We start from the raw sequence: 14,840 nt of genomic DNA on the forward strand, positions 1-14,840 counted from the left end.
GGCACGTACACTCGGCAGTTTTGGGGTGGGGTGAGAATACTCCCACCACAGGGAGTTTTCCACACTACCTTCCATACTACACCACACACCACAATCCCTTTTTCCTCAATTTCTCCCTCTTCTGTATTTTGGGCATACACAAGCACACACCCAGCTTCTTTCTTAAGCCACCAGGCCCAGAACTCGAACCGTGCAGTCCGCCCTATGGGATCCAGCTGCTTTAACCACCATATCATAAGTTGGCCTCATGTTACTACATTTTTATAAAATCTAAAGGGATGTTAAACACATCATAAAGAGTGCTTTGTTTCAGCAGCATATATATATATATATATATATATATATATATATATATATATATATATATATATATATATATATATATATATATATATATATATATATTCTTATCACAAAGAAAAAAGCATTTATTTATTTTTTAGTTTGCTTAAAAAAATTAAAAATACCATAGAGAAAAAGAGTGAAACTGAGAGCAACAGCAAAAAAGCAGGAAAGCAGGAAAGCGAAAAAAGCATTTATTTATTTTTTAGTTTGCTTAAAAAAATTAAAAATACCATAGAGAAAAAGAGTGAAACTGAGAGCAACAGCAAAAAAGCAGGAAAGCAGGAAAGCCAGAAATCACCCACTTCAGGGTAGATGTCCAGACCATAGTCCCCTCTCCTCCTTTCTCCTCTCGGGAAATAGAGGATGCACATAAAAGCATCTGGCGTGTTTTTCAAGCCCCCGGGTCCAGGTCTCAAAACACGAAGCTGGCCATGTGGGATCCAGATGCCTTAACCAACACACCATCTGCTGGCTCAGGACTGCCGCTTTTGACAGTTACTCCCCAACCAGAACTGCTGGCAGAATCCTGTACTGTACTGCTATGATCAATGCCCACTAAAGGGAGTGATTTCTGTGTACTAATGGAACTGGCATGTGTACGTGCTGCCCACTATCCCACATCCTGGGTCTCAGTCGGAATTCTCACTTTCTCTCTCTGCCTCTATGGTGAGCGTGTGCGCTCTATAGCACATTGAAAACTAATAAGAGGACGCTGGCAGGTGGTGTGGTAGTTAAGGGCGCTGAATTCCCACATAGCCAACCATGGTTCAGGTCCTAGACCTGGCAGTTTGCTTTCTCACTCTCTTTCTGTCCCTCTCCGGTAAAATTTAAATAAACACATACAATTAAAAAAAATAATTCTTAAAAAAAAAAGCTATAACGGACCAGCAGGTAGCACAGTGATTGGGATGCTGGACTTCCACACGACCAACCATGGCTTGAGTCCTGAATCCAGCAGCTTAAAACTCACACTGGGAATACGTATGTGAGTGCCCAAAATCTTTTTTTTTTTTTTTAAGAGAGATTTTTGCTATAGGGCACATGTGCTCACCAGAAAGACAGAGAGAGATAGAGATACAGAAAGAGAGAAATCACCCTCCAGCGGAGGATGGCCATGCCACAATTCCTTCTCTTCCATTCTCCTCTTAGGATCTTGGGCACGCACACACACGCACCCAGCGTGAGTTTAAGCCACTGGGTCTAGAACTTAAACCACGGTCGACTACATGAAAGTCAAGGAACATAGCCAACTGCTGGTCCTGCATGCCCAAAATCTTAAAAGCAGAATGGAAGAAAAGGAACTGGGGTGTGATCATCTCCCAGGGGGTGGGGTAGGGGAGGATTTCTCCACTTTCTGTCTGTCTCTCTCTGGTGAGCTCACAGGCCCTAGAGCAAAACTCTCTCTCTCTCAAAAAAAAAAAATAATAATAGGGACCAGCAGACGGCATAATGGTTACATGGCTGGACTCCCATAGTTGATCACGATTAAAGTTCTGCACCTACCAGCTAAACACTCATGCTAAGGGCACCAGGAGGTGGTGTGGTCGACTACATGGGAGCCCAGCAACATAGCCATTACACTAACTACTGGTTCCCATAAATAAATAATTCTTTAAAAATTCCTCACACTTGGGACCAGCAGTTAGCGTAATGGCTATGTCGCTGGACTCCCACGTAGTCGACCGTGGTTCGTGTCCCGGACCCGGTGACTTAAAACTCACGCCGGGCACGTGTGCGTGCGTGCCCAAGATCCCGAGAGGAGAATGGAGGAGAAGGGATTGCGGCGTGACCATCCCCCCTGGGGTGTGATTTCTTGCTTTCTGTCTCTCTGTCTCTCTGTGTCTGTCTGGCGAGCGCACGCACCCTATAGCAAAAACCTCTCCAAAAAAAAAACTTCACACTGGACTCATGTCCATGCATGCCAAAAGTCCCAAAAGGAAAATGGAAAAGAAGGGATAATGGTGTGGCCATCCCCCTTTGGAGGTGATTTTTTTGCTTTGTCTCTCTGGCAAGTGCACACATCCTGTAACAAAAATCTCTCTAAAATAATAATAATAATAAAGTTAAAAACATAATTAAAAAAAAAAAAAAGGGCAGCCTGGGGCCAGCAGACGCCTTGGCCAACCAGGATTCGAGCCCCAGGTCCAGCAGCTTGAAAATCAAGCCAGGCAGATGTGCATGCCAGCCTAAAATTACAAGAGGAAAATGGAAGAGAAAGTACTACAGCACGGTCATCCCCCCAGAGGATGATTTCTCACTTTGTCTGTCTCCCCAGGAAGTCATGCACCCTAAAGCAAAAATCTCTCCCCCCAAAAAGCTAAATTAGAGTGATTCCAACAATTGTGGTTTAGAAAAACTTCTTTAAGTTCATTTATTTTATTTATGATAGAGTACATGTGCACACATATGTGGAGAGAAGCACCCCAAAAGGGTCCGGACATACCATGATTATCTGGCATAATTTGGGTCACCTGGGAAAGGAATCCAAACCCATGGTAGGAACTGTGGCTTCTAGCACCAGTTAGGAATGGAGCTAAATGTGCCACACAGGCAGGGGAATTCTCTCCCTTTATTCTATCACCCAATTAACCATTCCCAGTTCTCTCATCTTTAAAAACATTTTGCCTCTTTTGGGGCCAGCAGGTGGCATGGTGGTTATGGCACTGGACTCCCATGTGCATGGCTTCTATGGTTTGGGTCCCAGACATGGTGGCTTGCTTTCTCACTTTCTCTCTCTCTGTCTCTCTCTCTCTCGCTCTCTCTCTCTGTCTCTCATCAAATTAAAAATAGTAATAAATAGAAGTAATTCTTTGGGAACCAGCAGTTAGCGTAATGGCTATGTCGTTGGACTTCCACGTAGTCAACCACGGCTCAAGTCCTGGACCCGGTGGCTTAAAACTCACGCCGGGCGCATGTGCGTGCATGCCCAAGATCCTGAGAGGAGAATGGAGGAGAAGGGATTGTGGCGTGGCCATCCCCCGTGGGGGGTGAGTTCTCACTTTTTGTCTTTGTCTCTCTGTCTGGCGAGCGCACGCGCCCTATAGCGAAAACCTCTCCAAAAAAAAAGTAAGTTCTATGGCATATAGAGAAGAGGTACTCCAGACATATTTATATTTTCCACCAGCATAGTTAAATGGTATCTACTTTAAAAGTGTAAGTAGTAGGACCAGCAGTTAGTGTAATGGCTAAGTTGCTGGACTCCCATGTAGTCGACCGGAGTTCGCGTCCCAGACTCGGTGGCTTAAAACTCACGCCAGGCGCATGTGTGTGCCCAGGATCCTGAGAGGAAAATAGAGAAGGGATTGCGGCATGACCATCCTCCCTGGGGGGTGATTTCTCACTTTGTCTCTCTGTCTCTCTCTGTCTGTCTGGTGAGCACACGCACCCTATAGCAAAAATCTCTCTCTCAAAAAAAAAAAAAGTGTAAGTAGTATACACTTTCTAAAAGCCACTGATGTGCACAAGACATACACACAAGTTTGTATATGCAGAATTGGTTCCATGAATGAAAAACTGAAAACAACCTACAAGCCCATTTTAGTGAATCGTTAAATAAAATGCAGTTTCTCTTACCAAGGAATATTATAACTATAAGAAAAAACAGTCCCAGCACAGCACTACATGCTGTACACAGCTGCTTGCATGATGAGGCCACATGGGAGGCCCAAGTTAGATTCCTGACCCACCCTGAAAAACTGGGTGTCTGTAATTACACTTGTAATCAGCTATGCAGGAAGGAGGCAGGAGGACCGTAACCTCATAGCCAGTGCAGATGCTGAGACAGGAGGATCAAGACACTGCAAGATCCTATGGAGGAAAAAACAAAACAAAACAAAAAAACAAACAAACAAAAAACCAGAAGATAACCACACTCCCGCACACAAAGAAGAAAAGAACCAAAGAACAGAGAGACCTATGTACAATAACATGGACGTGTTCCAACCATGTTGTTCACTGAAAAAAAAAATTGTACAACAATAAGCATTTTATCATTATGTTAACACATGAAATCATTGTACATTAAAAAATATGTATCTTATAAGGTTTTACCATAGGACATATGCACTAGCTGGACAGAGATTTGAGAAAGTGAGAAATCCCTCCCCAAGGGGATGGCCATGTCACAATCCACAATTCTCCTCCATTCTCCTCTCAGGATTTTGGGCATATGCACTCTGCAAGATCCTCAAGCCTCCAAGTCTAGGACTGGAACTATGGTTGACCATGTGGGAGTCCTGCCCCTTAACCACCACGCCACCTGCTGGCCCCACTAAAATTTATTTTAAATAATTAGGAGGAAAAAAAAGGAGGGCTGCTCCTGTAATTAGCACAGCAGTTAGACACTAAGCAAAGACAGGCAAATCCCCCATGGTCGACCAGGGTTCGAGTCCTTCCTCTGGCAGCATGGAAAACATGCTGGGTGCACTTGCATGTGCCTTTGCATGTGCCCAGAATCTTGATGGAATACAGATGGGAAGTAAAAGGATGCAGTACTTTCATGTTTCTCTCTCTCCCCCACTTCCCCTCTCTCATTGTCTCCCTCACTCCCGCCTTCCCTCAGGGGTAGCCCATGCCCTGATAGTTCACCTGGCTGAGTCCTACACAGCTGACCTCGTGTAGGTTCACGCCCTAAACCCAACAGCTTGAAAAATACACCAGGTACATGTTTGAGCATAACCAAAATCCTGACAGAAGAGATTGTGGGGTGACTATTTCGCCACTGAAGGAAGGATAAGCTTTCTCACCACCCCCTGCCATCCCGCTCTCTGTTGAGCACATGTGGATTTTGGCAAAAACTTAAAACAAAAACAAAAAGCAAACAAATCACCATACATATAACTATATAGGTACATATAATAAAGCCACATGCAAGGGTTGGAAGGTTACAACATCAACCTGTTAACAGAACTACAAATTAGTAAAAAGTTGCCAAATGGGAAGGTATGCAAAGAATGGACAGGAATAGTTAAATTATGAAATACCACTTGGGGCCCAATAGCCCTGTAGCCTAGAGGTTAAGGCAACTGGATCCCACATTGCTGATTACAACTCAAATCCTGGCCCCAGTGGCTTAAAAACCCGTTGGGTTCTTGTGCATGAATGCCTTAAATCCTAACAAAAAAGGGCAAATGGAGCACAAGGTATTACAGTTTGACTATGCCCACTTGAGAATGCCTTTACTCCCTCTCTCCTATGTCTGTCTCTCTCTGATAAGCACACATCCTTTGGAAATCTAGACAGAAAAAAAAGGGAAAAATATATCAGAGGCCAGCAGGTGGCGTGGTGGTTAAGACGCTAGACTCTCACAGGGCTGACCACAGTCCAAATACTCAACAAGCTGGCTTGAAAATCAGGCTGGGCACATGTGCATGTGTACCTAAAATCCCAGAGGAATGGAAGAGAGGAGACTGCGGCATAGCCAACCCCCCCAGGGGGTGATTTCTCACTTTCCCTCTCCCTCTCTCTGTCTCCTCTGGTGAGCACATGAGCCTATTGGCAAAAACCTAAAATAAAACACACACACACACACACACACACACACGTAAAAACACAACACACAGAACTGCCTAGAATTAATAATCAGTGCACTGCTATAATTCCTATCATTTTGTTCAAGAGTAGGCAATTCTTATCAAAGGCCTTAAATGCATACATTCTTGTTTCTTTTTTCTTTCCTTTTTTTTTTTTTTTTTTTAAGGGATTTTTCCTCAGGGTACGTGTGCTCACTGGAGAAAGAGTGAGGAGGAAAGTGAGAAATTACCCTCCCTGGGGTAAGGCACAATCCTTTCTTCGTTATCCTCCTGGGATACCTGGCATGAGTTTTAAGCCACGGGGTCTATACTTGAACTGCAGTAGGTCATGTCAGGGAGTCCAGCGTAACAGCTACGCCATCTGCTTACCCAACTACATATATTCTTTGGTCTAGAAATTCTACCTATCAGATTTACTCAAAAGAAACAAATATACAAAAATGTAAGTACAAGAATGTTTACCACATTAACTTTATAATGGTACGAAATAAGAAACATCCATCCAGAGTTTATGTTCAAAAACCACTGCTCATTAATGAAACAGAATATCCTAGGGCCTTAAAAATCTCCAGATTTTACTCAGATGGGGTAATGATTACATCACTGAGCTCCCACATAGTTGACCATGGTTCAAGTCCCAGACCCAGAGGCTTGAAACCTACACGAGGCACATGTGCATGCATGTCCAAAATCCTGAGAGGAGACTGGAGAAGGGAGTGCACCATGGCCATCTCCCTTGGGAGGTGATTTCTCGCTTTCCGTCTCTCTGTCTGTATCTCTCCAGCAAGTGCAAGTGCACTGCAGCAAAAAATCTAAAAAAAAAACAAAACCATCTAATGTAGGGGGTCCAACAGGTGGCATGGTGGTTGAGGACGTTGGACTCCCACATGGCTGACCATGGTTCAAGTCCTAGATCTGGCAGCTTGTTCTCACTTCCTCCCTGCCCCCTCCTCTCTCTCTCTGTCCCTCTCTGTTCAAATTAAAATTAATTAATTTTTTTAATGTTATGGGGGGTGGCAGGTGGCATGATACCTGAGGCTCTGGACTCCTCCCACACTGACTGGTTAGAAACCCAGATCTCACAGCTTGCTTTCTCACTTTCTCTTTATTATTATTATTTTTTTTTGGAGAGGTTTTTGCTATAAGGGACAGAAAGCGGGAAATCTATGTGGGAGTCCAGCGACATAGCCATTACGGTAACTGTTGGTCCCTCACTTTCTCTTTCATATCTCTCTGGTCAATTATAAAGAAAATAAAATAAATAGTTACATTTTTTAAAATGTTATGGGAGAACAGCAGATTGCACAGTGGTTATTAAGGCACTGGATTCCCACGTGATTGACCACAGTTCCAAGTTCTAGAACCAGTGGCTTGAAAATCACTGGACCAGCAGTTGGCGTAATGGCTATGTCACTGGACTCCCACATAGTCGACCGTGGTTTGCGTCCCGGCCCCGGTGGCTTAAAACTTACACCGGGTGCATGTGCGTGCGTGCCCAAAATCCCGAGAGGAGAATGGAGGAGAAGGGATTGCAGCGTGGCCATCTCCCCTGGAGGGTGATTTCTCGCTTTCTGTCTCTATGTCTCTCTCTGGCTGGCTGGCAAGTGCACGCGTCCTATAGCAAAAACCTCTCCCCCCAACAAAAAAAAAAATGAAAAGAAAATCACTCCAGGAGTGTGTGGTGTGTGAGTGCCCAAAATCTCAAGAGGAAAACAGAGGGAAAGGGATTGTGTCAGTAAGTGGTATAGTGGTTAAGGCGATGGACTCCCACAGAGCCAAGCACAGTTCAAATCCCAGATCTGGTGGCTTGAAAAATCATTCTGGACAAGTGTGTGCATGCCCTAAAAGCCCAAGAGGAAAATGAAGGAGTAGGGACTGCAGTGTGGCCACCCCTCAGGGGGGTGGGGGGGATTTCTCACTTTCCCTCTCTGTCTCTTCTCCAGCAAGCATATGTGCTCTATGACAAAAACCTAAGTTATGTTGTTGCTGTACTATATATATAGTTATGAAGCCTACCATCATGGTTGCCTCTAACTAACCATCAACAGATTTTTCTGTTTTGTTTTTTTTGTTTTTTTTTTTTAATCCTAAGGTTTTTGCCATAGAGTGAGTTCATCAAAAAGACACGGAAAGAGACAATGAGAAGGAAAGTGAGAAATTATCCCCCAGGGAGGATGGCACAATCCCTTCTCTCCAACCTCCTTCTGGGATTTTTGGCATGCACATACGTGTGCCCAGCATGATGTTCAAGCCTTTGGGTCTGAGACTCAAATCACATAGCCAGCCATCTAGGATCTAGCCATCTTAACCACCACACTGCTGGTTAGCCCTAGATATGAGTTTAATTCACTGTTACTATGGTTTAATAAAAACTTCCATTAAAGTCTTTCCCTTTCCACAGAATTAAATGCTGGAGCCCCACAGTTAAACAAAATATTAAAGGAAGTAAATTCTCCAAGGGCACACTAAGACTATCTGCAACTATACATGCAGTATGCAAGCACACAAAAATCACCAGTCTATCCATAAAAAATAAACACCACCACCTCTATTTTCTAAGCAGTATGCAAGGGGTGTCTGCAAAGAGTTCATGGAAAAATTGTGTTATGAAAAACGATGCATGGATTTCAATTTGTTCTGCATCAAAATATAAAGTTGTCCTTTAATTCTATTTCCCATGAACTTTCAAGTCCCCTTAAATGTCATCCCCAAATAAGCCAAAAACAGTGCTGACAATTAAGTGATTTTAAGTTAAATCATATCTGGAGAGATATATAAAAGGAGAAAATAAAAACATCAAATTCTTGTCAAAATGGTAACTTACTGTCCTAAGAAATAACAAAATTCACATTAAAACCAAGAATTAGAAAAAAAAAGTCACCATAATTATGGTCTAACCATCTCTTTGGAAAATATAACCTTTTGTTTTACTTACCTATTTACTATCAGAAACAGAAATCCCATGCCACTTAACCCCATAAATGCTGTAAAACAGAAATAAAATGTATAAATTGATTAAATGTCTTAGCCCCACAGTAGATCGATTGTCCAGGCTCAATTATTACATCTCCAACATTAAACAGACCACAGAATTAGAACTACTTTTTGGAAAAAAAAAAAGGGGGGGGGACCAGCAGTTGGTGTAATGGTTATTTCACTGGACTCCCACGTAGTCGACCACGGTTCAAGTCCTGGACCTGGTGGCTTAAACTCACACTGGGCGCATGTGCATGCGTGCCCAAGATCCCGAGAGGAGAATGGAAGAGAAGGGATTGCAGCGTGGCCATCCCCCCAGGGGGTGATTTCTCACTTTCTATCTCTGTCCTTCTGGCAAGCACATGCGCCTTATAGCAAAAACCTCTCCCCACACACACACACACACACACAAAAGGAAAGGAAAACAAAAAGAACACACAGTGGACTTCTGATCTCTTCTAAAAAGTAAGTCATCATATAAACCAGGATTTTTTTTTTTTTGGAAAGATTTTTTTCACTATAAGGCACATGCGCTCGCCAGACAGACAGAGAGACACATAGAGACAGAAAGCGAGAAATCACCCCCCAGGGGGGATGGTCACGCCGCAATCCCTTCTCCTCCATTCTACTCTTGGGATCTTGGGCACGCATGCACACGCGCCCGGCGTGAGTTTTAAGCCACTGGGTCCGGGACGCGAACCGCGGTAGACTACGTGGGAGTCCAGCAACATAACCATTACGCTAACTGCTGGTTCCCGACCAGGATATTTTTTGAGAATAAAACAGGATAAGACACATCTGTTTCAGAAAACACATGTACATTATGATCATGCAGCGCAAACTGGGAAATATGGTCATCTTACCTGTTTTGCAGTAAATAGCATAAAATTTTGGTTTACTGTGTGCTACAAAATCCCTGCATTACTACAGACTTTCCTGCTCCAACAAGAAAATTCCTTTCTTTTCTCTCAATCATACATAAACCCAATAGAACTCCTCATGCCAGGAGGTTGGCTTTATGCTTTAGTTCATACCTTACCTACAATAATATTCATCTAAAGTACTCCTCTGTAGTTTAAAACTAATCACTTGGGGCCAGCAGGTAGCATGGTGGACTCCCACATGGCTGATTCCGGTTCAAGTCTCGGATTTGGCAGCTTGCTTTCTCACTTTCCCTCTCTCTCTCTCTCACACACACACACACATGCACACTCACTCGCTCTGTCCCTCGCTGGTCAAATTAAAAAAAATAAAGTTAAATAAACTAATTCTTAATAACAACAAGAAATAAAAAACAACCAATCATATATTTACAGACTAATTCGCTTGTTTGGCCTGCCCAAAATCAGAGCAAATCAGTAATAAGGCTGGGATTAAAACATTCATCTTACCCGGTGAAACCAATAGCTCAATAGATTTTCCAAAAATATTTGCTATGTAGAGCTCAAATTTCAGTGTTTTTTTGTGAGGCAACTACTTATCTCTAAATAACATGCATCAGGAGACAGCTGTTCTAAGGATTAAATGATACTGTATGTCAAGCCTAGACTGTATCATAGCTTAAACATCAGAAACACATTTAACTCTGTCAGGAGACATTATTCTCAAATTACAGATAGAACTTGAAGCTTAGAGAAACTGTATCATCTGCCTCAGGTCATATAACTAACATTTGAACCCAGGATACTAAAACCCTTAAAGAAAATCACTGTGCATAATACGAAACATGTATGTTTTCAAGATGAGAAACCTGCCTCGTGTACAGCATTCAACTTTTGCTTCAGCAAAGCAGATTACAGGAATGATAAATCAAAATGCTACAAGCATTATCAGAACCAAAGGGTCATTTTCCACTTCCATTTATGAATATCCAAGGACCAGCAGATGGCATAATGTTTACATCACTAGACTCCCACATAGTCGACTCCAGTTCGAGTCCCAGACCCGGCAGCTTAAAACTTGTGCCAGGTGTGCGTGCATGTGTGCCCAAAATCCTGAGAGGAAAATGAAAAAGGGATTGCAGCATGGCCATCCCCCTGGACAGTGATTTCTCACTTTCTGTCTGTCTCTCTGGCAAGCACACATGCCCTACGAGATAGCCAAAGAGGTTAGAAACCTTTTTCTGTAAATTTATAATGATAGCTGGATTAGCGAGGTTTTCAATGGTATTTACTTTCTTGTCTTATTACTATTAGTTCTAGGGTTTTGTTGTTGTTGTTTGTTTTTGTTTGTTCATTTTGCTATAGAGCACAAATGCTTGCCAGAGACAGAAAAGATGAGAAAAATCCCCCCCGAGTGAATGGCCACACTACAATCCCTTCTCCTCCATTCTCCTCTCAGGATCTTGGGCACATACACACATGCACCTGACATGATTTTCATGCCACCAGAGCTAAAACTAGAACTACAGAATCAGCCATGTGAGATCCAGCACCTTAACCTCCACACCACCTGCTGACCCCAAGTCTCTACTTTCTACTACCCTGTAGAAAGTAGAGACTAATACTTCATTACTAAATACAGGGTCAAAATCTTGTTTTTTAAACTCCAAAGCAAAAAAGCACAAAACAATGGATTTGAAATGTTCATTCTAGTATTAAGGATTACTTGCACTACCTGAGAACATAAAGCTGGTGGATACACTAGACTCCCACATAGTCGACTCCAGTTCGAGTCCCAGACCCGGCAGCTTAAAACTTGTGCCAGGTGTGCGTGCATGTGTGCCCAAAATCCTGAGAGGAAAATGAAAAAGGGATTGCAGCATGGCCATCCCCCTGGACAGTGATTTCTCACTTTCTGTCTGTCTCTCTGGCAAGCACACATGCCCTACGAGATAGCCAAAGAGGTTAGAAACCTTTTTCTGTAAATTTATAATGATAGCTGGATTAGCGAGGTTTTCAATGGTATTTACTTTCTTGTCTTATTACTATTAGTTCTAGGGTTTTGTTGTTGTTGTTTGTTTTTGTTTGTTCATTTTGCTATAGAGCACAAATGCTTGCCAGAGACAGAAAAGATGAGAAAAATCCCCCCCGAGTGAATGGCCACACTACAATCCCTTCTCCTCCATTCTCCTCTCAGGATCTTGGGCACATACACACATGCACCTGACATGATTTTCATGCCACCAGAGCTAAAACTAGAACTACAGAATCAGCCATGTGAGATCCAGCACCTTAACCTCCACACCACCTGCTGACCCCAAGTCTCTACTTTCTACTACCCTGTAGAAAGTAGAGACTAATACTTCATTACTAAATACAGGGTCAAAATCTTGTTTTTTAAACTCCAAAGCAAAAAAGCACAAAACAATGGATTTGAAATGTTCATTCTAGTATTAAGGATTACTTGCACTACCTGAGAACATAAAGCTGGTGGATAACATGAACAAACCCACATTAATTAAAATACAAAACAATCAAATACCAGTATTTATATTGATAGTTATTAGTTTTTTATATACCATAATTTGAAGTACCTTGGGGGTACTTTTACATCTGTATGCTCACTCCTGAGCATTTTATTCTACTTTTCCCACATTTTTGCTACTTCATTTTCAGTCAAGTATATCTATTACAGGTTGAGTATCCCTTACCCAAAATGCTTGGGACCTGAAGTGTTCAGATTTTTTAGGATTCTGGAATATTTGCATATAGAAGAGCTATTTGGGGATGGAACCCAGCCTAAATATGAAATTGTGTTTGTTTCACGTAGACCATACACATATACCCTGAAGGTGATTTTATACAATATTTGTGTACTGCAGCATTTTTTTTCACGCATGCATTCACCAAAACAGAGAGAAAGTGAAAAGCACTCCTTAGGGAGCATGGCCACCCTGCAATCCCCTCTCCTCAGTCTCCTCTCCTCCTCTCTGGATTTTGGACACATACACACGGTATATTTTTTCAAGCCAACAGGGCTGGTACTCAAGTTATACATTCAGTCATCTGAGATCCAGCCACCCTAACCACACCATCAGCTGCCCCTATTGAGTATTTTTTTGTTTTTATTTTACTTTTGTCATCGGATGTATTCACTTGTTGGAGCTAGAGAGAAGAAAGCACCCCCTGGGGGTATGACCACACCAAACTCCTTCTATTTCACTCTCCCCTCAGGATTTTAGGCACTCATGCACATGCACCCAGAGTGTTTCTCAAGCTGCCAGAACTGGTACCCAAGTAGCAGTCAGCCCTCTGGAAACCAGCTCCTTTAACCATTATTCCACCTGCAAGACCCCCATTGCAGTATTTTGACTGCTACCCCTCACATGAGGTCAAATGCAGAATTTTCCATTTGTAGAATCCTGGTAATGCTCAATTTCGGATTTTGAAATATTCCGGATTTTAGATTTCCAGATCGGGGATCCTCTATCTGTACTTAGCAATGTTTTCATTCATTTAAAAATATTGCATGCAGCTCAAGTAAAGATTCAAAAATCAAATCACTCTCAAAACACTCAGCTACTTACTTACTCGTAACTTTTTTTTTTTTTTTTAATTTAGGTTTTGGTCATAGAGTACATGCACTCACCAGAGAGAGAGAAAAGTGAATCTCTCCGAGGGATGGCCATGCCACAATCCCTTCTCTTCCATTTTCCTCCCAGAATTTGGGCAGGAACACACGTGCCTGACTTGATTTTAAGCCACAAAGTATGGGGCTTGAACCACGGTAGACCATGTGAGACTCCAATGCCTTAACCACATCTCCTGCTGGCCCTAACTTACTCGTAACTTTTCTTGGCAATCATTTCACAATTTGTTTGTTCATTTTGTACCTCTTATAAAGTTCATTTTCAGGGACCAGCAGGTAGCATGGTGGTTGAAGTGCTGGACTCACACATGGCTGATCACAGTTTAAACCCTGGACCCAGTGGCCTAAAAATCATGCTGGGCACCTGTGCATTCCTACCCAAAACGCTAAGAGAAAAATTTTAGCAGGGCTACCGCCCCTAGAGGATGATCTCTCATTTTCTTTCTTACTGTCTCAGTCTCCCAGCAAGTGAACCTGATCTATGGTAAAAACCTTAAAAACAAACAAACAAAAGTTCATTTTCAATCAGTGATAGGAGATCATTTTTTTTTTTCTTTTTAAGAGAGATTTTTGCTATAGGGCATCCGCTCACCAGAGACACAGAGACAGGAAGGGAGAAATCACCCCCCTGGGGGGATGATGGCCACATTGCAATCCCTTCTTTATTCTCCTCTTGGGAGTTTGGGCACGCATGCACACAGGCATGGCATAAATGAGTTTTAAGCCACAGGGTTGAGGACCTGAACCAGCTGACTACACGGGAATTCAGTGATGTAACCATTATGCCATCTGCCAGTCTCAGGTAGCTGGTTTTATATCTACATCTACATCTATATCTATACTTAAGAATTATTTATTAATACTAGCAGATGGCGTAATGGCTACCTCACTGGACTCTCATGTAGTCGACCGCAATTGGAGTTCCAGACTTCGTGGCTTAAACTCACGCGGGGCATGTGTGCATGTGTGCCCAAGATCCCGAGGAGGATGGAGGAGAAGGGATTGCGGCGTGGCCATCCCCCCAGGAGGTGATTTCTAGTTTTCTATCTCTCTGTCTCTCTCTGTCTTTCTGATGAGCACACATAACCTATAGCAAAAAGCTCTCAAAAAAAAAAATTTAACTTAATTATTACTTATAGCCTTAACCACCACACCACCTCCTAGTCCCCTGACATAAAATTTTAGACATTATGAAAAACAAAAGATTGCCATGTGGTCAACCTCAGTTCAAGCCTCAGACCCAGAGGCTTAAAACTCACACCAGGTACATGTGCATGATTGCTTAAGATCCCAAGAGGAGAATGGAGATAAGACTTTGGCATGACCATCTCCACTGGGGGGTGATTTCTCACTTTCTGTCTGTCTCTGTCTCTCCATCAAGCACATACATACCCTATAGCAAAAAACTCTTTAAAAAAAAGGGGGGGGGGGGGGGACCAACAGTTAGCATAATGGCTC

General features: G+C 42.7%; 1 protein-coding gene across 9 annotated transcripts in view; it reads right to left on the reverse strand.

The window, feature by feature from the left end:
* The window catches only part of LARP4 (La ribonucleoprotein 4), a 104,334-nt gene that overhangs the window by 80,076 nt on the left and 9,418 nt on the right, over positions 1-14,840 (reverse strand). The window contains exon 2 of one of the 9 annotated variants that reach the window (XM_027768168.1): positions 8,812-8,860. The exons of the other annotated variants lie outside the window; for them this stretch is intronic. The gene's annotated coding sequence lies outside the window, so the exon portion shown is untranslated. The remainder of the gene's footprint in view (positions 1-8,811; positions 8,861-14,840) is intronic. 9 annotated transcript variants of the gene reach the window in all.

Source organism: Tupaia chinensis, unplaced genomic scaffold (assembly GCF_000334495.1).
Source record: "Tupaia chinensis unplaced genomic scaffold, TupChi_1.0 Scaffold145652_1, whole genome shotgun sequence".
Taxonomy (NCBI): domain Eukaryota; kingdom Metazoa; phylum Chordata; class Mammalia; order Scandentia; family Tupaiidae; genus Tupaia; species Tupaia belangeri.